This window comes from Anthonomus grandis, chromosome 22 (genome assembly GCF_022605725.1).
Source record: "Anthonomus grandis grandis chromosome 22, icAntGran1.3, whole genome shotgun sequence".
In the NCBI taxonomy this organism is placed as follows: Eukaryota; Metazoa; Arthropoda; class Insecta; order Coleoptera; family Curculionidae; genus Anthonomus; species Anthonomus grandis.
This window is the reverse complement of record NC_065567.1, coordinates 3,194,759-3,221,415: the sequence shown is the minus strand read 5'-3', so window position 1 is coordinate 3,221,415 and position 26,657 is coordinate 3,194,759. Positions and strand designations below refer to the sequence as shown.

The 26,657-nt window shown below is 32.6% G+C and overlaps 1 long non-coding RNA gene across 3 annotated transcripts in view; it reads right to left on the bottom strand.

Moving 5' to 3' along the window:
* Positions 1–783: 783 nt before the first annotated feature.
* Positions 784–26,657, bottom strand: part of LOC126748210 (uncharacterized) — a 35,592-nt gene continuing 9,718 nt past the window's right edge. Inside the window, exons 3-6 of one of the 3 annotated variants that reach the window (XR_007664660.1) lie at positions 16,238–16,352; positions 15,960–16,088; positions 1,510–1,874; positions 784–1,435 (exon numbers count right to left, since the gene is read on the bottom strand). This is a non-coding gene — a long non-coding RNA (uncharacterized LOC126748210). Of the gene's footprint in view, positions 1,875–15,959; positions 16,089–16,237; positions 16,353–26,657 lie in introns of all 3 variants that reach the window. The other 2 variants (XR_007664661.1, XR_007664659.1) reach the window with 2 other exon arrangements.

Genomic DNA, 26,657 nt, shown 5'->3' with positions numbered 1-26,657 from the left:
AAAATGGTCCTTTCACAAAGTGAAAATAAAGCCAATTAAACCATTACTTATAATGTTGTAATTCTAGTGCATAGTTTTACTGTAAGAGTTGTTTTTTTAAAGCTTTTATTTAACTTGCAATGTATGTATCTACCTATGTTTGTTCGCTACATATCTTGCAACTCAAATTTGAGTCACTTCTAGATGTCCGATTAACGTGAAATTTGGAACACACACGTATTTCCGGCGACAATGCATTTTAGTGCTATCATAACAAAGAAATTGAAAATGGCGGATAATTTTTTTTTATTTACCAACCGATTTTGATGAAACTCGGTTTTTGGGGCCAGAGATTACGAATTTAGTGACACAACACTAAAAATGGCGTTCTTAACATGGCGCTAAAACTAAAAAATAAATTAAAAGTAAAAAAATATTAAAAAAAAAACTTTTATTTAAAATGTACTAAAATGTTAGAAATATTTTTTTTTTGGTCTTTGAGATAGCAATGTAATGTAGATTGTTTTTGGTAAAAGCTTTTGGGCGACCCCATAATTATCATTACTATCTCTGGGCGCCCCAAAAGCTTTTAACAAAAGCAATCTACATTATTTGCTACCTCAAAGACCAGAAAAAAATATTTTTATCTTTTTAGTACATTTTAAATAAAAGCTTTTTTTATGTTTTTTTTTCTTTTAATTTTTTTAAGTAAAAAAGTAGGTATATTTTATTTCCCATGGAGATATTTTATTTGAGGATAAGTTGAGGTACATACTATAAATATGGGCTTTAGTAATAAAATAACATTCCAATTTTGTAAAACGCCATTTATTTAAATAAATTTTAGCTTTATTATTTATTCTACTGCAGACGACTGAAGAGGCGAGCATCCTAAATCATCTTCCGATTCATCTTCGTCACTCCCGCTGTCTGTGTAGTCACTTTGCTCTGATGATCAACCCGTATTTACTATAAAACATAGTTTATCCACAGATTTTTTGCCTTGCCAGTGCTTCGGTATCTGCTAGTTTGAATGTAGTATTATGAGCTGCTACCCAGTTTTTAACTAAAGCCCATATTTTTTCAATGGGATTTAGTTCAGGGTGATAAGGAGGCAAGCGTAACACACAGTGTCCATGTTGCTCTAGCAGGTCATCCAACTTGTATTTGGTCGGAAAACGAAATTTATTTTCTTTGATAATATTATAGAGCTGTGGCTTAGTTTTTGTGGAATCCACTGGTATTTTCATTCAACCAGACTTAATTTCGTCATTCCTAGAAGCCGTTGTGATATTCTTTTGTGTAGGGACATTATGATATGCAGCATTGTCCACAATGAGGACAGACCTTACAGGTAAATTCGGCAGTAATTGCTTTTTAACCCAGGTCATCAAATTATCGTGATTATCGTTCATATCTTTGTGATAGTCCCCAGTTTCTGTACCTGTAACAACAGCTAAGTAAAGAGTAAAATATAATTATTATTTTATACGAAAATACATGTATGACCCAAAAAGCAACTAAAAGTACCTGATTTGAATATAAGTAATCCGTTGTTAACGAATCCTCTTTCTCCACCAGCATGTATTATAATTAATCGTTGGCCTTTTGAAATTGGCCGTTTTATGCCTTTAGAAGTATCATCATACCATCCTTTACTTTGGGCGTGACTAATTTCTTCTCCATTACATAAAAATTGTAAACAATTTCTCTAATATCTTTTATCTGATGTGGCAAGATATTATCCAATTTGCTTTTCTTTATTTTTGGTTGGTTTTTGTTTTTTTAGGCGTTGAAAAAGAAGAGCCCGGTCCTTGCCATTCGACTTTTGTACGTTCTTGCACAATTTTTGCAAAGTATTTTTTGACACTTTAGTTGCAGTCAAAGTTCTCTGCCTACAAAGTATTATGATTTACCTTTAATGAAACCTTTAATAAATCTTTAATGGTGAAAAATATCAAAAGTTCGTTTTCTTGAAAAGATGATTTTGAATATACAGGTTATCCTAGAAGTCAGCGATCAAACTTAAGGAGAAAAGCGAGAGGTCATTTAGAATTAAAATAACCCTATATGTGAATTCATTTGTTAATTGTTAAAAAGCTATATATAAAATTCAAGCGATATACATTTTTTGATTTTTGATTTGAGAAATTGGTTAAAACAAATCTGTTGCATTAGGTTTAGGTTTAGGCGAGTAAGTATTTAAAGACAAATTGCATTGTGTCAGCGTCCATTAGAAACAGTATCTATGGTGTTTTCAAAAAGTTTTATAATTAAATAGACACCCTTAAGAATGAAACATAGCCAAAAATAAAACCGTATATAACTTTTTTAGTGCACGCAATATTCGATGTAGATAAAAATTAAAAATAACTTTTTAACAAACAATAATTATTGATCAACCACATTTAACGTTATTTTGATTCTTAATAGCGATAACCTCCCTCTTTCCTCGCCCTCGACTACCGAGACATCCTGCATAGCTAAAACACTTAAGTGTACAAATTTTAGCTAAAAAAACATAAGGCACTGAATTGAAGTATAATATGTAATGTATGTAATATCTCCCTGACTAAAATCGTTGATTAACAAAATAGAATAAAAAACTAAAGTATTCTAATAAAATAATAAAATGTCACATATACCTGTGATTTTTTAAAGGTATAGTAATTACTTCTTCTGCCTCTTGCTGCATGAAACTACTCACATTCGCCACGATTTCTCGCCCTTGACTACGAATAATAAGACCACGCTTTCCAACTTTTTTTGGAGACATTGTTGAAAAACTAATTTCCGCACTAATATTTAAAAAAATAATTTGCACCCTAATATTTAAAGACACAAACGAACACGATAAAAGCATAGTACCAAATGGAAAATACTAAAGGACTTAACGCTAATCGTTTACCGTTACCTAAACCCTTGATTCAGGTAAATTTCAGATAACAGGCTTATTTTCAAGACTTTGCCCCAGTACTTACAAAATATAACACTTGGCAACGTCAAAAAGGCGCTCTCTATAGCGAGGGATGCATCTTTATCGTTCGACATCTATTCCAAATGTAATTTCGCCCATGCGAAAGCGGTACAGCGTTGTCACTGCATTTTTCAATAGTATTTATGTTGAAACTACGGAAATTAATATAACGCGCCCTGTCCCAAAATAGGTGGTGCATTGAGAGAGAAAGGCTTTGGTATGACGCTCGTGGCCCTTTCATCTTTTAATCGGACTTTAGGAGTGTCTACTGCTTGACACAAGCCTCCTCCATTTCTGCCCATTCCTTTCTGTCTTGGGCTCTCTGTATCCAGTTGCCTTCTTCGCTTGCTTCTTTTAACCAAGCGCGGTCTCTACTTGACTTCCTCCGTCGGTCATTTGTGCCACATGTCCAGCATGTTTTTACTTTATTTTTTTGCCAATTTGGATAACTGCATTTGCGATGCCTTTTCCTTAACAAAAGCTTTACTTCACAAAATACTGGAACTATATATTCCAAGTTCTAATTCAGCTTTTAGATTTTAATACTGCCGACGTTTAGGCCAGATCAAGTTTCAAGATTATCAATATCGTGTAGAACCTTAGAGTAGGAAAGAGAGGAGATGGATAACACAAAGCACGCGCCTGTTACCATTTGGGATCAAAGCTGCAGTGCCAGTGGCGTAGAGTGGTGGTTTATACAATCTTAAAAAAAAATTATATATTTTCTTTTATAAAATACTTGTTAATATTTATCGAACGCAAGTATTATGACTTATAGATATTTGAAGCCAAATCAACCGACAACCAACACGGTGGATGTTAAATGAAATACGCCATTTTTTATATGATTTTTAAAAGATATGCATCTATTTTAGAAAAAAATACTACTTATTATTGCGAGAACCTGTTGATTTTGCAGAGATATCTATTCAAATATAATTTAAAAATAGTATTAGGTTATACAAGATGACTCAAATGATCCTTTTTAAGTTTTGGACATAACCAGGAAAAAGAAAATCGATAACTATTAGCTATATCTATTGTTCCGATTTGATTTGAATTAAATTTTTAGATATAATTTGTTTAACCCTAAATGATTTTTAAAAATATTTTATTTTATATAAAAAATAAGTATTGTGTTTTAAAGAAATACTCATATCTCACTCTATTACGGTTATCTATTATTCAAATGTAATTAAAATTTCATATTGAGGTTATATAAGATGACCCAAATGATTCTTTTTACGTTTTGGACATAACCAGGGTTAAAAAAAATAGAACAGTTAATCCCTATAGCATTGTCCGATTTGATTCCAATTTAATTTTTGAAAATCATTTGATCTACCGTAAAACCCTATTACTTTGAATGGTCATATAACTTTGAACAAAAAGCCATAAAAACATATTATCTCTAACATCACGCCTAGAAAATTTATAATATCGACAAACACTGTTCGATACGTTAGACCAATCCTACACGAATACATTCCTTCAGCGCATTGGACGTTTCGTTTTAAATTATTCATCCTAAAAACATTGAACGGTTTGTCTAAAAATGCCGGTAAATTTGTAGTGCGAAAACTTTAACTTGCATGATTGCTGACCACAGTTGTTGTAAAGACTTTTTTTTGTATTTGTTGGGAGCTCTAGGGTCTTATAAAACCGTAAGTATATGGGTAAACTTGAATTTTGGGGCATAATATTTTTAAAGTTACATTTTATAACCTAACCTCTAAATTTCAAAAGCTGCCCATAACTTTGAACGGCTGTTCAAAGTTGAAAAACCATTTGTTCTTCCGGTAGAATTGGAAAATGCTATTGTGCAACACGTTACAAGTAGGACGTGTGTGAATGGAAAGTGAATGGGGTTTTCCATTTGATTATACAGATTTGTCTCACTTGGTACAGCAACTAATCCTTAAGCACGGAATAGATGCTCCTCAACTGCCTGAAAATAAGTTGCCCAGTAAGAATTGGTGTCTCAGATTTATTAGAAGACACAAAAATCTCACTTTAAGAATTTGTCAAAATTTGAAAAAATCTAAGGCAAGCTTAACACCTGAGAAAATGACGCAATATTTTTCCAATTTAAAAGAAATAGTTTTTGAAAACGGTGAGCCTTTACCTCCAAACAGGATATTTAATTATTATGAGACAAATTTGTCAGATGACCCGGGGACGAAAAAATGTATTTTTCCAAGATGCATAAAATACTTCGAACGCATCAGAGATTCATCGAAAAGTAGCATTTCCGTAATGTTCTGCGGATAAACGTATACCCCCATCGTACGTAGTATATAAGGCTGAAAATCTGTGGCAAACCTGGACTGAAGGAGGACCAAAAAAATACTCGATATAATCGCAGTAAGAGCGGTTGGTTTGACGCAGTTATTTTTGCCGATTGGTTCCTAAATTCATTTATACCTTTTCGAAAAAACATTGAAGGGCAAGTCGTGCTCATAGGAGATAATCTCTCAAGTCATTTCTCTGAAGAGGTAATGCGAGCAGTTCCAGAAAACAATATTTCATTTTGTTATCTTCCCAAAAATTCTACCCACATCACTCAGCCGCTAGATGTTGCCTTTTATGGGCCTTTAAAGCGAAAGTGGAGATGCATATTAGATACATGGAAACAGTCGCTAAAAAAAAAGTCGCAAGTGTTACCAAAAGAAATATTTCCTCGATTATTGAAATCGTTATGTGATGCTGTTGCACCAGATTGCAAGTCCGATACCTTGGTATCCGGATTCAAGAAATGCGGGACTTATCCATGGAACCCTGAGGAAGTATTAGGTCGGTTTCCGAAAGAGCCCAATGAAAATAATGATCCTAGTAGTTCTCAGGTGGTTTCGGATGTCGTTTTAAATATGTTAATGAACATGAGATACGGAGAAAGAAATACCAATGCCCCTGCCAGAAAAAGGTCTAAAATAGACGTAGCTCCTGGAAAAAGTATCGCCTTTGAAGATCTCACCCCACAGAATAACATCCCATCAACCAGCAAAGGAGCTGCCAGAAAAACTCTGGAAAACAAAAAGCAAGCTTTAAAAAATTATAACCGATCGTCAGTCTCGTCAAAAAAAAACGATAGCAGCGATTCTAACAATATTGTGTATATGGACTCGTCGGAAGAAGATCTTCTTACCATTGTCCAAAAGGAACAAGAAACCTTGTGCTTAAGCAGCTCTGAACAAAGTGCTTCTTTAGCTTCTGTTTCACCGGGCAGACATCAAAGGTTTGCGCTCCATTAGAGAGTTCAACCTACAGCCCTTCTTTTCAAACAGTTTCTGATTTTCCTGCCTACAATTTTGTAATGGCCGAATTTATATACAACGAAGGAACAAAAAAGGAGGCAAAAAAAGTGTTCATCTCAAAAATCATTTCCAAGGATGAAAGCGGCTTTAAACTGAGTTGTCTTCGACCATATGGGCAAAAACCCTCAACTTTTATTTTCCCTCGAGTGGAAGACATATCTTCTATTGATTGTAGCCAAATAAAATGCACATTAAGAAATCCTACAGAGTTTAGGGGGCATTTTACTTTCAATGAAGATTTAGGAAATATTTAATAGGTATTACTATTTTTATTACCTTTTTGGATATAATTTTATTACTATAATTTTTCTTACAGGTCCTATCATACAGGTCCTTTCACTTCTGATCTCAACCTGCCCTCTGCCGAAAAAAAATAAATTTGTTTCCTTTTAATTAGTATCTAACCTAGGTAATACCTATTTATGTTATTTTTTTAGGTAATATATGAATAATTATGATTTAGTTGGCGTGAGTGGTATTTACGGGTATTTGTTAACAAAAAAAATTAATGTTATGTTTATGTTTAATTAATACCTAATCTTTTGTATCTTTAGGTAATATCTAACCTATGCACCTTTTATTTGTTCATTTGCGTTTTGTTAAACAATTCGTTTATTTGTTTATTTCAATAAATATGTATTAATAATTTTATGAGTGTTTAATTTCATTGCAAGTTTTTTTATGTAGATACACAAAATATTAACACATAATATATGCTTTTTTTTGTTCAATGAAACAATTACGGCGCAATAAATTGAACATTAAAGTGATTTTAAAGCTTCGTTCAAATTTATGTCTCTGTACCCATAACATTGAACACCCTATTTAAAAAAAAAGGCTGTTACTTGCCTAAATGTAAACATTTTGTTCTATATATTTAAAGGTATTGTTGGTCCCCCCAATATACTTACAATACTATTTCTCTATTGTATATTTTTAAGAATCTGCAAAAGACGAAAGCCGAAAAGTGTTCAATGTTATGGGATTTTACGGTACTGAAAATTATTTCTAAAATTTTTTTGATGTATTGTTTTTTAAAAAAAGAGTCATATCTCACTCTATTACGGTTATCTATTATTCGAATATAATTTAAAATTGGTATTTAGGTTATACAAGATGACCTAAATGATCCTTTTTACGTTTTGGACATAACCAGGATAAAGAAAATCGATAACTATTAGCTATAGCTATTGTTCCGAGTTGATTTCAATTTAATTTTTAGAAATAATTTGTTTAACCGTAAATGATTTTTTAATTTTTTTTTGAATTATTGTTTTTTAAAAAAATAGTCATATCTCACTCTATTACTGTTATCTATTATTCGAATATAATTTAAATTTAGTATTGGACATCACTATTAAAAATTAGTATTAGTAATTATATCCTACTTTATCAACTAAAGAACTCGCGATAATTTGGCCACGGGTTTTAACAAAATTATTAAAAATTATAGTACAGATTTATTAGAAGCAGGTATGACGTAAAATAATATGCATAAAATAAAACAATATTTTAACAAAAAAATATTATCTTACAGAAATCACTAAAAAGGGGTGCTCCATTTAACATAATAGGCATAGCGTTAGTTTGTGGTTCAAATATATTTATAGTGATATTGTTCAATTATGCAAATAAAAATATATTGAACTTTTCTCTAAAAAACAAGGGTCAAATATAAAATACAAATAAGTCAAATATAAACCCCTGTTCACTTCTCATTGGCACACACTATACCCACAAGTTTTTTATGGGTGCAAAAAATACAATTCTAATAATTAGAAAGCATGAATGAAAAAATGTTCCACCGATGACATTGAAATACATTTAAAATCCATAATATTTTGTAATTTTTTTTAATCAATTAATATTAAATCCCAAAAAGAATTATTTTTGTAATACAGTCGAGAAATAGATTCTGCCATCTTAGCATATTCATATTTAAATAAAATTTAGTAGGCTTATTTGTCGTTATAAAGGCCGTCCTTTGGTGGGAATAAAATAAACTTATTAATTCTAGTGGCTTTCAGGGCTACCTACTTGATACTTTTAGGTAAAATTATGGTACGCCACCGCGTTTTTGACAATTTAATTTTTTATTAGATTAAGCGTCAATAATGTAACTTTCTTGCCTCTTGAGCCTTACTCGTATCTAGCTTTGTTTCCAGGAAAAATATCAAAATCTTTGCCTGACCCTATTAAACCAAATAATAAATTCGCATCGATTTTTGAGATTCATTTAATTTCTTTTCAAAATTTAACTTAGCCTAAGTAACAGATACAAAAGCAGATTTTCATAACAATTGCTGGAAATGACTGCCTCCTGCGGCGATACAACCCCCCATTCTTCGCCCATGGACTGCCGAATGCGTTCAAAAATTTCGGGAGTGTTTCCGATATGGATATTTCATACCTCTGAGGCATGAAATATCCATTGTTATAGGATTTCAATGGAAGGAACTGGTCCTGCATCATACACCAGGCTTTTAACATGGCCCCATAGAGAAGGAAATTTAAATGGGGAGGGGCTCCATCGTGCATTAAATAAATATTTTGGCGAATATTCAACGGCACATCCTCCAATAAACTAGGTAATGATTAAAGTTCAGGGAAAAATAAATAGGCCAATTAAAAAGTCTGCAACAATCCCTGTCCAAACATTCCAACTGAACTGCTCTTGAAGGTTCGACTGTCGAATTTCGTAGGGATTTTCAATTTCCCAAACATGGATGTTATGTTAATTAACGACCCCATCGTGGGTAAATTGAGCTTCGTCAGTAAATAGGATGCGAGATAAAAAGTTCGGATCCCTGGCACAATTATTTAGTACCCATTTTGCGAATTGAAAATCTCGTGGGAGCAAACCCTGCACGCGTGGATATGGTATGGATAAAAGTTATGTTCATGTAAAACCCTGCAAAACCCTGTCGATTGACGAAGGTTTAAATCCCGTGCAATTTGCCTCGTGCTTAACGCAGGATTCTCCTCAATAAGTTGCAGAATTTCCTCTGCCGTCATCAAGTTGCGGACCTCACGCGGCCTACCAACATTCATTCTTCCAAACTCCGGGAGATGCTGAAAGTTCTGCAGTGGGGCAGCCGACGATGAGAAAATCTTAACGAGTACATCCCAAGAGCTTCAAGCGCGTTTCCATCAGCTAGACCATAAACAAAATGAATGTCTGCAAGGTGCTCAAATGAAAATGGTCCATTTGTCATTAATAAAAGAAAAGAAAAAGGAAGAACAACCACGCGCAAAAAAATAAACCGACTATTAAACACCAAAACGTCAATAATGACAAATATGTCATGGTTATGGAGAAAAACAAATTACTTCTAACAAAGGTCACAACCCCCATTTACTTACTTGTTTTAATAGGGCCAGGTACAGATTATTACCAAATTTTCTTTAAATCGGCTAAAAGAATTTTTGAATAATTGATAAAAAACAGATTTTATTAAAAAACTTTTACACTCTGTATCTAGAAAACGAAGCAAGTTAGGACATACGTTTATATAAAAAAAAGTTCTTATTTTTGGATGGTAAATACGCCCAATAAAAAAATATTTTTATTAATGATCCTGGCCTATTTTATATAATGAAAAATATAACATCAAATTATTTTCTTGAACAAGATCTTTATATAATTCTATTGCACTATTTAGTGAATTAAATAAGATAAGAATAAGTTTCCAGGTTCCATTTATACAAACTAACATTATTCCAAAAGCTTCTTTAGCTATGGCATTAGAGTCAGCATTTAAATCGACCCCAAAACTTACATATCCATGAAATTTCTTGCCATCCCACTCTATTTATTTCCTTAAGGACATTTCATCAATTACTAAAGAACAAAGAATTGATCTTTCAGACAGTTGAACTTAAGTTTTTAAAGTATCCAAAGCTTCTTTGGTAAAACCTGGTTCAGCATTTACATTCTGAAACCATTTTGCAATTGTTTTATGATGTGGCAAACATGTATCAAAAACTTACATATTTGTTAAACTTACATACTCTTACATATTTGTAGGCTTTAGGTGAAAAAAAATTAAAGTTAATGCAAATGTTTTTCATTGTGGCCAGTATTTAACCCTTTTACCCATTTTTCTTTTTAACAACTCCCTATTTACTTTTGACAAATTTTCAATCAACATGGCATTTGCTTCACCTAATAATTTTTTTTTTCTAATTCTTAAACAATTTGTTTTAATGGCACAACCTTTTTTTTTGCCCTTTTTAATGATTGCCCAATCACACGGATTTTTTTGTTTTTGTCTGACTTTTAGCTACTTGACTTAACAGCTGCCTTCTTAGTTTCGTTTTTCGTGGTGTATTTTGTCCCTCATCTGAAGTTGTAGGGATTGGTTCTGGACGAAAAAAAAAATTCTGACGAATTTTTTTTTTTTGGCCTGCTAGTAATAAAACATAAAAAGTGTTTAAGTTGTATAATAGAATCATTTTTTTAAATCTTTAAAATAATATTTAGCAACAATTGAATTAACAGGTATCGCAGTAAAAAAAAAGATCTATTGTTAAATAGATTTTTTTTTTACTGCGATCAAGCAAAATTTGACTTTTCTATAAATAGATTACCAAAAATGGGCAGCAACATCAAACACATATCTGGGTTAAACCCACCCACATATGTGTAAAGTTAATGATTTTCATAAGTTACAGTTATAAAACTAAAGTGGCCCAATCGGTAACAAAAGCTTTTTGTTTAAAAAAATGTCTGTATAGGAATCAGTTATTATATTTTTTCTATTGTATTTTTTGACATATTATTTGTTTTTTATATGGGGGTTGCAACTGACAGTCACATTTTTTTCAAATTGACTAAATTTTAATATTCTTTAAAGGCTAATGAAAGGATTTAACACGAACAATCTATTATGAAGTATGTTTCTATTATCCTTTCTCTAACCTCAATTTGGTTACCAGGCCTAAGAAGGTCATCCCATGTATGGCATAAAATTGGCGTCTGTGATACGACTATTGATCACTGTTGGAAAAAGACACTTTATCGCTATTCTTTCCCATTCTTATAACCCATCCCTATTAGCGGTGTGGAACTGTCAGCGGCCGCGTCGAAAGTCATCGAGTGAGAGTGTGTCATCGTGGTCAGTGCTTCCCTGATATATTGGTTTTTTGTTGATCGATCCGCGTTTATGTTATTGTAAAATACAGTCCATTTTTTTATTGGTTATCAAAATTTATACGTAGTAAAGGATATGTTATAATTTATTGGTGGTTTAATTTGCCTTTACTAAAACTAAAAAATTACGTAATCAGGAATCTCCTGTACAATCACAGATTACCGATGACGTAATTTTGGTGATTTTAATAGTATTCAAAACAGCACACTTTCCTCCTTTTACCTTCTAAGCTGGAATTACAGATTTATTTTATACAACTGACTTTATTCAAAAAATTTTAGTAAAAAATTGCAATATAATATTAGTATAGGTATAGAAGATTATGCAAAATAAAGTATGTACTTAATATGTTTTAGTCATAAAACACGTGTTTATTAAATAATAAAAGATATATGAATAAACTAACTGATATGTATGGAGCATTGGAAAGGGCATGAAAACCTATGTAGAAGGTATTATAATTTTTTGCTGCAATATCATCTAGTGACCCATTTTCCACATACACTAGTGGCCAACTAATTTGAAACGATTTAAAAAAATATTTATTGAATGTTTCAATTCTTTAATATAAATTAAAACCAACAAGTTGTAATATTTTGATTGTTCATCACAACAGCAATATACAGGGTGTCCCGTAAATAGTGGTCCAAATGAAAACTCCTAATAGATTGGACTATTTCCAATCAGAATAATCCAACATAGCTCTGACGAAAGTGTTACTGTTTTCGAGATATTTTGATTTTTGCGAAATTTTAAGAAATACCTACCTGTAATCAGTTTTTTTATGGTGTGTCACTAAATGAAAAAAAAATCACAATTTCTTCGGTTGGATATTATTTGCCGATAGATGCACTTTATGATGCGTATTAAAATTTTTCAGTTATGCAAATACTTTTCACAGGAAAAATTTTTGAAACTGCAGTATCGGACTTTTTTTTTCTTTTCAAAGAGTTTGAAGTCCTATGACGCAATAAAATAATAATAGAATCTTGGTGCCCATTAGCGTAAAAACTTATTTATTCCATGCCGTATTAAAGACAAAAACTTTTTAAATTTTTTGTTAACCTCAAAAAAAATTAATTTATTATGGTTGTTTTAATGCCGAAAGAACTATTTTGTGAAAAAAAATCGTTTTTTTTTCGATGCAAATTAATTCGGTTTGTGTTTTGCAATGTTACAAAAGGTGTTCAAAATGGCCACCACCTGCTGCTATACACGCCCTACACCTTCTATAAAGGATCGCTTAATCCGTTGAGCGTGGCCAGCTTTATTTATCTCTTCAGCAGCAGTTTGGATGCGCTCGCGCAGATTTTCAATGTTTTGTATGGGTCTCCTGTATACAATTTCTTTGAGGCATCCCCAGTAAAAAAAATCAAGAGGATTTAGGTCAGGTGACCGTGGGGGCCACAGTATAGGTCCTAGATGTCCGATCCATCGGTTAGTATCGGTTAGTCAGGACATCGGGCGTGTTGCAGCCACATATTTCACGAGTACAACAGCCAAGTCCGTACATAGGCAGTTGCCCATCTAATAACCTACTTATATTTCTTATCTATGACCTATGACACCGATACTTAAATTGTCACCGATGACAACTTGGCACTAACTTAAGCTTAAAGTTTTTTAATACCTCTAGTTGTTAATATGGCGCAATACACATCACTTGAGTATGCAAATATGCACTTCATTTACGGCTTGTGTGAAGGAAACGCCAGGGCAGCCTCTGAATTATACAGAGAAAGGTACACTAACGCTCGACATCCAGACAACCGAGTTTTTATTAGGGTGCATGCTGCATTGTTCGAAGGAAGATTTCCTGGAACTGGCGCTCGTGAAGGTAGGCCGCATTTAGAAGGAAAAGAGGCAGTTTTGGAGAAGAGAGATGCGGATCCCAGTACCTCGGTACGTGCCATAGAACGACGTACAGGTATATCCAAAAGCAGAGTTCAAAAAATTTTAAAACGAACTTATGGGTTCCATCCGTATCATGTGCAGCGCGTTCAGACTCTCGAACCAAGAGACTATGAAGCAAGAGTAGATTTTTGTCGTACGATGTTGAGAAGGATGCGAAATGGAAATTGGTTTAAAAATATCTTGTGGGGCGACGAATCAACCTGCCGCAAAGATGGATTTTTGAATCTCCATAATTTACATAGCTGGCAATTGGAAAATCCACATATTAATAGAGAAGATAAATCGCAATACCAATTTAAAATCAATTTGTGGACAGGGATTATTATCTCCATTTTTTGCAAAATATTCTCCCCATCCTTTTGGAAAATGTTCCTTTAGACATTCGCAGAAATATGTGGCTGCAACACGACGGATGTCCTGCGCACTACGGTGTGCAAGTTAGAAATTTTTTAAATGAATCCTACCCTTACGGATGGATCGGACGTCTAGTCTAGGACCTATACTGTGGCCCCCAAGGTCACCTGACCTAAATCCTCTTCATTTTTTTTACTGGGGATGCCTCAAACAAATTGTATACAGGAGACCCATACAAAACATTAAAAATCTGCGCGAGCGCATCCAAACTGCTGCTCAAGAGATAAATAGAGCTGGCCACGCTCAACGGATTAAGCGATCCTTAAGATCCTAGATCCTTAAGATCCTAAGAAGGTGTAGGGCGTGTATAGCAGCAGGTGGTGGCCATTTTGAACACCTTTTGTAAAATTGCAAAACACAAATAAACCGAATTAATTTGCATCGAAAAAAAAACGATTTTTTTTTCACAAAATAGTTCTTTCGGCATTAAAACAACCATTTTTTTTTTAGGTTAACAAAAACGTCAAAAAGTTTTTGTCTTTAATACGGCATGGAATAAATAAGTTTTTACGCTAATGGGCACCAAGATTCTATTATTATTTTATTGCGTCATAGGACTTCAAACTTTTTGAAAAGAAAAAAAATCCGATATTGCAGTTTAAAAAATTTTTCCTGTGAAAAATATTTGCATAACTGAAAAATTTTAATACGCATCATAAAGCGCATCTATCGGCAAATAATATCCAATCGAAGAAATTGTGATTTTTTTTTTCATTTAGTGACACACCATAAAAAAACTGATTACAGGTAGGTATTTCTTAAAATTTCGCAAAAATCAAAATATCTCGAAAACAGTAACACTTTCGTTAGAGCTATGTTGGATTATTCTGATTGGAAATAGTCCAATCTATTAGGAGTTTTCATTTGGACCACTATTTACGGGACACCCTGTATAATTTATTTATAGACACTCCACTAACAAAGTTTTAAGAATGCAGAATATAAACAAAATTTGTAGATAACACAATTGGCCATCTACTTAGAACCGACGAAAATAAACGCGCGTAGTTCATTTCAAACCTTTGTACTGGTAATCATGTGTTTTTTTAATATTTACAAGCATATGGCATAAGTCTGTAAAAAAACGGTTTTATGATAATCATTGTACTCGATGTACTCAATTGGCGAAGATAGTCCGGATCTCAATCCAATTCAAAATCTTTGGAGAGATCTGAAAAAACTTTTAGAACATATACAGGGTGTTTCATAATTAGTGGAACAAACTTGGACGGGTTGTAGAGGGCCTCAAAATAAGGAAGTTTGTTCTATAAGCCCCTATCCAAAAATGATTAAAATTTTGATATATAGGGTGATAAAATTTTAAGGAAAAAATCTAATTTTCACTATAAATTTGACATTCCTGTAGATATTTTTCTGAAAATTAGTAAGTACTTTCTATGTATCTAGTACTATTTTCTAATACATAATCATAGAATATTAAAAACATTAAAAGATCTGGCGGAAGAACCAGAGAAGGCGTGAAAATCGATACTAGCGAGATGTCAATATCTGGTGAAGTCAATGGCCAGGAGATATAGAGCTGTCATTGGAAATAATGGATTTGCTACAAAATATTGATTTATTTAAGGTTTAGAGTACTTATTTTGTTTTTTGGAAATTGACCATTCTTTGGTTTCTAATTAGTTGTCCAATTCAATATGTGTATAAAAACCTAACTTTTTTTTTAAAATATATATGTAAAGACAAATCCATTAAATTTATGATAATATTAAAGGTAAATGTTAGTTACGACAATGGGCAAAATATAAAATAAATCAATTTTATTTAGAAAAGATTTATGATTTTTATTAATTTATTCACACTGTTTTTAATTAGTTGGCGACCACCGCATTGTGTTATATTTTCAACAAAATAAATATTCAGTAACTGTAAATCGATTGGATAAAAATATATCAATTTATAAACACTCTTGTTTCCGAATTATATAATTTTTGTTTGTGTGTCTAGAACTATATTTTCAATTCCTTCCGACTTTTTTGTCTGTAAAAAAAATTAAAATTTGCTGCTGAATAATTGAATCTGGTATTTTTAAAAGTTTTTTAAACTGCTTGCATATGTTTAGAGTATGAATAACACTAGGCTACCTAATAAATGAGTCTAAAAGAGAAAATGCATGTAATCTTGTTAATATTTGTTGTAAAAGCTCTTTAGGATCTGACTAGACCTTTGACTACACATTTTGATTACCAAAATTATGTTGAAAAGGAAAGCTCCGCAAAACCCAAGGTATCTATTTCGCAAGTCTCTAGAGAAATAGGTGCCTCTACAAAACAGTGTTCTGCTTCTGATGAAGGCTTAGATTTTCTCCTACACTGCCTAAAAAATATTCCTGTTACTATTTTAAGTGAATATTGATATTCACTTGAAGTTTAAGGAATGTTTAGAGGTTTGTTCAAAAGTTCATTTTAATGATTCCTTATGTTTACAATTAGTGTTGATACTTCCTTTCAACATTACTCATGTACCTATTTAATCTTCTTTGCCTTATGTTGCCTCGGGCATCTATTTTTATCCTCTCAGGAGTGTGTTTAGCCTAGTTTAGATATCTTCACAACATCTGTTTGACTAGGTTCATACTACCTAAAAAAATTCTTGCGTTAGTATCGTCAAAATACTAAACAACACACATATGGTATTTTGCAATAGACAATATTATATGACACTTAATAATATTAAATACACAATATTATTACGGAATGCAGAGACCAGCGCAAAGAAAACTCGGTTTTTTTAAACAGATCCAGCATTGTGTTTAAGTGGCTTATAAAAAATTACACTTTACCAAAGTTATGTATGTATTGCAATGCTCTATAAATGTTGCTTATTTGGATATTGCCAAATATTGCAAAGTATAACTGTGTTACTTTAAATTTGGTAGAAGCCATGAAAGTAATCAATGCTCTTAAGGTAACATACTAAATTCTCCTAACTGTAAGAAGTTAAATCTAAAAGAATCTGTGACCCTATATATCCTACATTTCTTGATAAAATCTAAGATTCTTCTAAGATAAGAGAATTCTGTGAATAAACAAATAATGAAAAAAGAAAAAACACAATGGAACTTTTTTAAACTAGAGAATCAATGGTCAACAAAAAAAAATATATACATATTTTTCACCAAAATTTATGGTTAATTGGGAGCAGCATTGACAATTGTTTCTATATTTTGTAACAAAACACTTGGAAACTAAGGGACAATTATCGCCGATTAGTCTGAAAGGTTTTATTCTTGCATCAAGTTCTTGTAGAAATGATCAACATGGTGTTAAAATATATGAACAATGTAAGTATACAATTTGAGTGTGAATTTGCTGCCAATTGCTTACATGAATTGAAATAAAACGATAACATTTGCAATAATTTTTATAGTCAAGTAACAAGATTATTATATATATATATATATATATATATATATATATATATATATATATATATATATATATATATATATATATATATATATATATATATATATATATAAATATATATATATATATATATATATATTATATATTATATATAATAATATATTATTATATAATTAATAATTATTATATATATATATATACAGGGTGTCTCACGACGAATAGACGCGATCGATATTTCGAAAACTAATTTTTCAAAAATTTTGAAAATTTGGCAACATGGCACAGTCGATGGGGGCTACACAACTAAAATATTTTGACAGTTGTGACGTTTCCGGTTATACCGGAAGTAGGTGTCAACTTCGTTATTTTAAATGGAACATCCTGTATATTTTTTACTTTTTTGGCTTTTACGTGAAATTCTAAGTATATTTTGTGTATAATGTCCTATACCTAAGTGTAACCGTTTTTGACATATTTTTAATTTCATGTGAAAAACTATGTTTATAAGCCCTAACATAATTACCGATTACTCCCTTTTAGTAGCTTTTATTTATTGGTTAGTTTTGGTTTTATTTTAGAGGAAGGACCACTTTAAAAGACTATTTTAAAATTTGGCTAAAAAAAAGATACAGGGTGGTCAAAAACTAGCATTAAAAATTAAAATGAAAAAATCATTAAAAGTCAATTTTTTTAAATGGAAACCCCCTATTTTTATAATTTTTTCATAAAGATAATTAAAAATAAGGTTAACTTTGTATAAGGTTATCTAGTCCAAAAATTGATAGTTTCCGAAATATTGGCAGTTTAAATTTGGCCTAATATTAAAAGCCGTATAATAACACGGCTCAAGGATTGTTGATTAGTTGGGCATGACGGTTGTCATAGTTACCGCTAGAAGCGGCAGTAAGACAATGGATTATATGCATTAAATTTATAAGTTACTTGCTATTTAAGTTTTCTTCGTAAAAGTGTAATTTAATTAAAAAGTGTACATTTCTGTTATAATCCATTATCTTACTGCCGCTTCTAGCGGTTACTATGACAACCGTCATGCCCAACTAATCAACAATCCTTGAGCCGTGTTATTATACGGCTTTTAATATTAGGCCAAATTTAAACTGCCAATATTTCGGAAACTATCAATTTTTGGACTAGATAACCTTATACAAAGTTAACCTTATTTTTAATTATCTTTATGAAAAAAATATAAAAATAGGGGGTTTCCATTTAAAAAAATTGACTTTTAATGATTTTTTCATTTTAATTTTTAATGCTAGTTTTTGACCACCCTGTATCTTTTTTTTAGCCAAATTTTAAAATAGTCTTTTAAAGTGGTCCTTCCTCTAAAATAAAACCAAAACTAACCAATAAATAAAGGCTACTAAAAGGGAGTAATCGGTAATTATGTTAGGGCTTATAAACATAGTTTTTCACATGAAATTAAAAATATGTCAAAAACGGTTACACTTAGGTATAGGACATTATACACAAAATATACTTAGAATTTCACGTAAAAGCCAAAAAAGTAAAAATATACAGGGTGTTCCATTTAAAATAACGAAGTTGACACCTACTTCCGGTATAACCGGAAACGTCACAACTGTCAAAATATTTTAGTTGTGTAGCCCCCCTCGACAGTGCCATGTTGCCAAATTTTCAAAATTTTTGAAAAATTAGTTTCCGAAATATCGATCGCGTCTATTCGTCGTGAGACACCCTGTATATATATATATATATATATATATATATATATATAATAATCTTGTTACTTGTCTATAAAAATTATTGCAAATGTTATCGTTTTATTTCAATTGATGTAAGCAATTGGCAGCAAATTCACACTCAAATTGTATACTTAAATTGTTCATATATTTTAACACCATGTTGATCATTTCTACAAGAACTTGATGCAAGAATAAAACCTTTCAGACTAATCGGCGTATATACACATATATATATATATATATATATATATATATATGTGTGTCCAAAAAGTCTGGAAAAATACCGTTTATAGTTAAACGAATTACCCGGCTGAAAAACGCTCAGACACGTCAATTCTCTTGTAAAAATCATCATATCATCATAAAATCATATTATCTTGTGGGGTTTTAAGTAGTATATGAAAGAGTTTTGTACATTCTTTAGTTGTCTTAGGCGACAGTCCCTTACCCCACCCCACCCCACCCTACAAGGCCATAACTTAATTTAGACTGAACTAGGTTAGAACAGGATAGTAACTGTACTAGAGAATATTACAAGGCTTAATTTGTTTAATGCTTAGGTTCTGTGTTAGATATTTAAATTTCGGAAACTCGTTTTCGCCAAAATTGACTTTCTTTTATAAGGCTTCCTAAAAAATAAAGTTTATATGGTGCGGTATACAAATTCTGAAACAATAAGAGCTATACAGAATTTGCCTGCGCGTCCCATTCTACTTTTATGCTGTGCGATTTTATAATGCGATAAAACGCATTATGAAATGATTATGTGAAAGTTGTTTGAAAAATAAAAAAAATTTAATATAGCTTTTCTTAAAATTGACAGTTCTATAAGAATATGCCATTCTGCCATGACCTTCTTAGAAACAATACATTGTTTCCATAGAGATGCATGACGGCAGCCGACTATTGAAATTAAAATAATAGCTTGTAACGTTTTATTTTTCTATTCCTTATTTTCACTAACGCTCCATTGATATTTCATTAATTTCAATAATTATATTAATAATTTCAGTCAACTTCTTTTATCGATATTTCTTTAAGTTCACACTGTCAATGACACATTACTACTGTAACGCATCACTCTCCTGGTTTAATTATTCATGCTTTCTGTTGACGGTCCGTCACTCTTCTGGTTGGTCTTGATTGATGTTTTCTCTGATTGGATTGACATTGACAGCTCAGGCGAGAGGTGGGGTCGTAACTTATTTAGTCGGTACTGCATCCATTTTTCGAGGACTTGTTCCCGTGTCGCAGGTAGAAGCGCACGTAAAAGGCCAGTTTTTTATTTCCGAAATTTGTGAAGCAGGAAATGGCCAATATGGTTTATAATTTATAGTCCTTAATCTTGTTCCTTTAGGGAACTGTTTATTTTATAATTCTGGTGCAGGATGCCCAAGATTTTGATGGATAGATAATGAAACTTAGCAAGGTGAGTGTGTCACATTTTGAACGCCATTCATTTTTATCGACAGTGTATACAATGGCAACCGTTGTTTTAGGGTTTTACTTTTCCGTTTTCCTCTTTATTTTTCTTCAATTGTTGATGGCTGCAGGATTTTGATTTCCCCGGGAAATTGCTGTAAGCTGTGGAGCTGGAGCCAGAGTTAGAGCTAGTCTTAGAGATTCCCAGTCCAGTTAGCTAAGCTACAAATGGCACATTCACAGCCTCGATTTTGAAGGCCAGCCGTTCATTTCTTGGAGGAATATACAGGCCAGTCTATTCCATTTATTTAAATATTACTAACCATAGATTTGTCTCACTTATTTACATTTTTATTAATATATCTTTAAAATCAATTTATTGCTACAAATATTTAATCAACATCATAATTTAATATGTCAATTTCTTATCTATAATTTTAGTTAATTTTTGTTCAGTATTTTTCAGTACCTTTTTTGGTAGTTAAGTAGATGTAGATATAACTCGGTTAAGGCTGATATGCCTTAGGTAAAAAGGTTCATGAACTTTCCCCTGCGTTACAAATATTTACTAAAAACTTTAATAGTTGCAATTTATTTTTCAAGTGCTGAAGTCTACCTAGTAGCTTAATCATAATTTAAATGTTACTTTTGACAAAACTTATTTTATTTAATCATATCAACATTATTCATATTTTAATTCATAATAAATTATTAACATTTAACAGATTAGAAAATGAGGTGTATACATATCTTTGATGTAAATATAATTTGGTTGTATTGTTAAGATATTTTTTTTTGCCTCTTAAAATCTACTTTATCCAGGGTCATTTAATTGTTAATTGAAACCTATATACCAAGTGTTTTTGTTAGTTTTCTTTCATTTATAAAAAAAAAACTAAGTGGCGCCCTCTTATTTAATAGTTATAATCAAGTTTAGATTTTTTAATAGCCAGTCATAAGTGAACCTTCGAACAATCCCAAGCCTCCAATAATTCTGAGCTACCGTCTGCAAACTCTTGGCAAAATAGTAACACTGTAAAGTTAACGCCACAAGCTAATTATTTAAAAGAAAATTGTCTCGTATTTGATCATTTTTGAAAATAAGTTCATAGTAATTAATATTTTTAAAAAGGAAAAAATAAAGGATGTTTTCCATTGAAAAAAAATATTTTTTATTTATTTATCTTAAAATTCTACATCATTACAATAAAACAGATAACATAATCGCGTTCTACTGAAAAAAACCTATCAAAAGCATTTTTTATAATCCTCCTGATTAAAACTTTTGACAACAGTTTTTGACTACAACATATTTCGTAAGTATAAATCAGTAGCAAAGTAATGCGAAACCGCATGGCTCTATCTTCTATAACAACCGAGATAACCTAAAAAGTGTCAAAATTTGGACACCCTGTACATAAAACCAATTTTTTATTTCTGTGGGTATCATTTATTTTTAGTTTAAATGTTTCTTTTAGTTTTAAGTGCAATTATAATTTAGTTTGGTATATTTGACTTAATCTTCTACAACGCGACAACACTGTTAAATCAACAGCTGCACAGTTCTGACGAAAAGGCTCATACTCTCATACGCGCGATAGACGGGCGCGGCCGAAAGAAAAGAGAAAGAGGAAGTTGAATTAGTCTCAAATCTGCGGCCGGTCGATAAATAATCGTTTAAGGAACGAGTACGACGACACGACGTAAAAAAAACGACGAAAAGCCGGAAAAGACGTGAAAACGCGAATCCAGACGGGGTTTGTTTTCTTAAAGAATATTTTAAGTAAATCCAGACGGGGTTGCTTTTAAAATTAGTTTATTCGCGCCGTTTTGCACCTAAATTAAGTTGTAAACAGAACTGTCCAGTTCAAGGTTTTGTACAATATTTACCGCCGAGTTTATTTGTTAATTAAATCAGTGCTTACATATTAATCGGGTCGTTTTATTTCATCTGTACTGCTAAGAATGGACCTAGACACGAATAAAAAACCTACATTTCAATTAAATTTTTATAATCTTATTAATCAAAGACTTTTTAGGGAAGAAAATAAACAATGTTTTTTGGATATACTTTTAGATCAAGACTGGGTAAATGTTTTTCGGGCATAGAAAGCAGATATAAATTTGCAGTGCGATACTTTTATAGGTACATATTTATAATTGTTGAAGCTCTGTTTTCTGAGAACTATTGTGTATGGATGCAAAAAGAAACTTATAAAAGTAGGCAAATTTTAGAATATAAGCAAAAGTTGAACACATTTTTTTATCAAAGAATAGTATCATTTTAAGTCTCATATTGAAACTAAAAAGCAATATGAACTTTTAAGACAAGAAGTAATAAACAACTACGAAAAAAAAGAGTAAGGCATCTGTAGTAAGAGTTAATGTTTATATGCAGTATGCAATTAAGTAACTGGTAACGATAAAATGAATATCTAACAATACACTTAAGGAAAATCCTTCAAAATATTATGATTCATGAATGAACATATGAAAATATGAATTCAGCGATCATTTGCTGACTGCTATATCGGATTTTTTCTAAATCAGACTAGATTACCTTTTCAATGTACACTATCAGTGTGCTAATAAAAATTCCTTCTAATTTAAAAAATAAGTACAGCAGTGGTGATGATAAAATTCTCACCAGCACAATAAAAATATCAATTATGGCTATTTTAAATGTCTTAGTTTACATCATCAATAATTCTATGAAATTCAGCATTTCCAAATCGACTAAAACTTCAAATCGAAAATCAAACCACTTTTTAAAGGAAGATTCTTGGCTTTTCCAAGATGTTTGAACTAGTAATGTCGTCAAGACTAGTTGATTCAAATAAGTGTCATTTATTATCACAATTTCGATATGGTTATCTAAAAGTCAAATCAACTGCGATGCTGGTTGGAAATTGTAATGAATTTAGTGACGGGATAATCCCTTCTAAAACTTCTGCACTTGCTTGTCTGTTCTAGTTTTAATTTCCTGCGATCTTCTTGAAGGTGGCAATGCCCCGTTAACGAATATGTGAGAACACGTGGTTAAGTTTTAGTTAAACTTAGAGCTTCGGTGGTTCCAAGGAACTTTTTGGATTGCCTGAATAATCATCCCAAAAGCGGTTTTCTAAGTTATTTCTCCATTTTTGCTCATGTGGCTAAGTACTCTTGCCTATGCCGCAGAAAGATTTCACTTCCACAAACTTAGAGCCGGAACCCTTCCTTGCCAAAATATTGGTTTTTGTCGTTACCCTGCACGCCTACACAGTGTTCCTCACAAAGTTATATTCCCTAGTTATATCGTCCTTTGGAAGATCGAACAGGGGAATAGGTTCTTGTTTGAGATATCTAGGCTCTTAGATCCATATTCTTGGTATTCGTTCTATCCCTGGCTACTCTAAACAGGGCCCTTTTTGGCAGCGCCCGCTACCGCTCGATGAAGAGGTTGCAGGTCAACTATAACCTCCAGTGCTGCTGTGGGTCACGTTTTCATAACTCTTTGTCAAGTTTACGCCTTACTGTGCTTAACTTTGTTGAGTCATGTCACACCACTGCCCCACTGTAGATAATCATGGGTTTACCCATCATGGTGTACACCCATTGCAGTATTTTGGGGAACATCTCCAGTATTTCCCCCCTAGATTTCTACAGATCTTAATGGCTTTAGTGGCTTTATTTACTGTAATTGCTAGATGTTTATTCCAACTAAGTTTGGTATCCAGTGTCACTCCCAGATATTTTACCTTATTCAAGGTATGTACAAGTTGTCTACCCAGGTAAATATCCCTGGTGGATTGTTTTCCTTTTACGAGTCAATGGTGTAATGATAGTTTTTGCAGAATTGATCTCACCCCCCAGAGACTCCATATCACTTTCTTTAAATGAGAATAGGGATTGAGTGATACCTTGAATTAAAATTATTTTTATTCTCTACATAGCCCTATTATTATTTTTTTATTGGTTCTCAACAAACATGAATAAATGTGATTAAAAAAATAAACCTTATTTTAAATGAAAAAAAAAAGTATCAAATACTTATTTTATTAAATGTTGAAAATGATCTCCGTTGACCTCCATTCAAAAATACTTCCAAGACGTCTGCGCACATTTCGGGCGTGATTAACTGACATTTGTTAACAATTCTATTTCATAGATCTTCAAGGAACTCCGGCTCTGTGGCAAAGACTTTGATTTTTTGATGAAAAAATCCAAAGGGATGAGATCGGGAGATCTAACAGGCCATTCTATGATACCTCTCCGGCCAATCCATCGTCCACATTCAAAAAATGACGTACGGCAGCAGCATCATGTGGTGGTGCTCCATCTTGTTAAAACATCAGTTCATTTTCAAGGTTTTCATCTCAGTTCAAACTAGTTTGCAGCATTAAGATTTGTATTAATAAAAAAGGTCCAACAATATAATCTCGCAGGATACCAGCCCATACATTAAGTTTTTGAGGTCGAAATAAATGAGGATTGGTGTCACTCCAGTATCGACAGTTGTGTCCATTGACTTCACCAGGTAAATAAAAGGAGCATTCGTCCGTCGTTTTTTGGGGTTGGTGTAATTTATTAGGACCGTTTCAATAGGTTCGCACGCTAGAAAGTGTATTTAAAGTAATGAATGGCTTACTTCTCTTCTCCCTTTGTGTACGTACCATTTGGCTTTTTGAAGGCCATTATCGAAGACACCGTAATATAGAAAACCGAAAGCAAAACTGTCCCTATGGAACTGTCGCACGATATACAGCAGTACTTGGGAATGAACCCAAGACAGATGCAATGGTTATACACACAGGTCAGATCTACGATATCCTAGGATCTGTGGTGTGGTGGAGCAAAACAACACAATAACTGGCCAAAACAAAACTTAACAGCCTTCAAAGGCAGGCCTGCTTGCTCATTACGGGGACGATCAGAACCACCCCGACAGCCGCCATGGAAGTACGACTTGGACTGAACCCTCTGCACTATGCCTGCATAAGAACTACTACAGGCTGCACCATGTCATAAATAGCATCTCGGCAAACAAAGTGTGGATGAAATCAACTGAACTGGTTAAGAAGGTGTGCAATCACAGCACACTTGTTATGCCATCAGACCTAATGCCAAGAAAAACACTAAACACAACATCACCACACAAACACAAGGTCAACATACCAGACCGACGGAAGCGGACATCTGAATTCAGACGGCTCCAAAACAAATGCTGGAGTAGGAGCTGGAATATACCGCACTAACTTAAGGATAGAAAGATCTATCTGCCTTGTGAAACACTCATCAATTTTTCAAGCAGAAGTACATGCCATTGAAATCTGTGCAAGAATGCTTAACCAAATGCAACTTGAAAACAGAACCATGAAAATCTACAATGCTAGAGCAATATGGAGCTGCCAAAACGACCTCATACTGGTTGGCGAAGGGAACAAAATTACCCTAACATGGATTCCGGGACATGCTGGGCTTACAGGAAATGACGCAGCTGCCAAGCTAGCCAAAAAAGGTGCAGAATCCAACCTGATAGATCTAGAATCCAGAAATGCCTAATGATACGGCAAAACACACAATCTCAAACCTGGTGCACAACAAAGCAAAGCGCTAGTGGGAGGGATTACCAAAACACAACCATACGAAGGGTTTCTTACCGAACGTAATAAGGAAAGTAACAGATACCATAAGGAAACTCAGGAAGCACGTAAAAGCCCTAATAGGAATGTATATCGGCCACTGCAGACTGCGCCACATGAATATTATTATATTATAGGCCATCTTCGACAATGCCTTACCTAAGACGAAAGACATAAAGAATGCGTCTCCCAGTCAAATTATCATTACAAATAAAGTCTTAAAGAGGGCGGACTTGATTGGGGAAATATAAATACCTTTGAGTAAGCCACAATAAATCTAGGGTCGCAGTGGGGCCTGATTCGACGAAAAAATATTACTGCACTAAAATTGCAGAAATCTATATCAAATCACTTACGAGACAACAGCCGCCTTCCTTCAAATAATGTCTAATTGTTAAAATATTGTAAATTGTTAACACTTTTTAAAGGCAATCACCGACGTAACATATTAATGAACCCTATTAAAGACAAAAACGATGTTCACCTATTTTTTTTTTTAAATTCTTCAGCGAATGGCTAAAATTATGGGATGATTTGAGTATTAAGGGAGAAGGTTTAAAGATTAAAAGAACAAGGAATGGGAAACGCATTGTGCTTTATCAAATTCCACAAAAACTTACATCGAAATATGTATCTATCTATTTCAAAATCATTATTTTAAATATGTCTGCTAAAAATAGGTTAATTCCAAACGGATCCGCTTGAAAGCCGATTTGGTCAAATAGGTCAATGAGTGATGCAAACTATTAT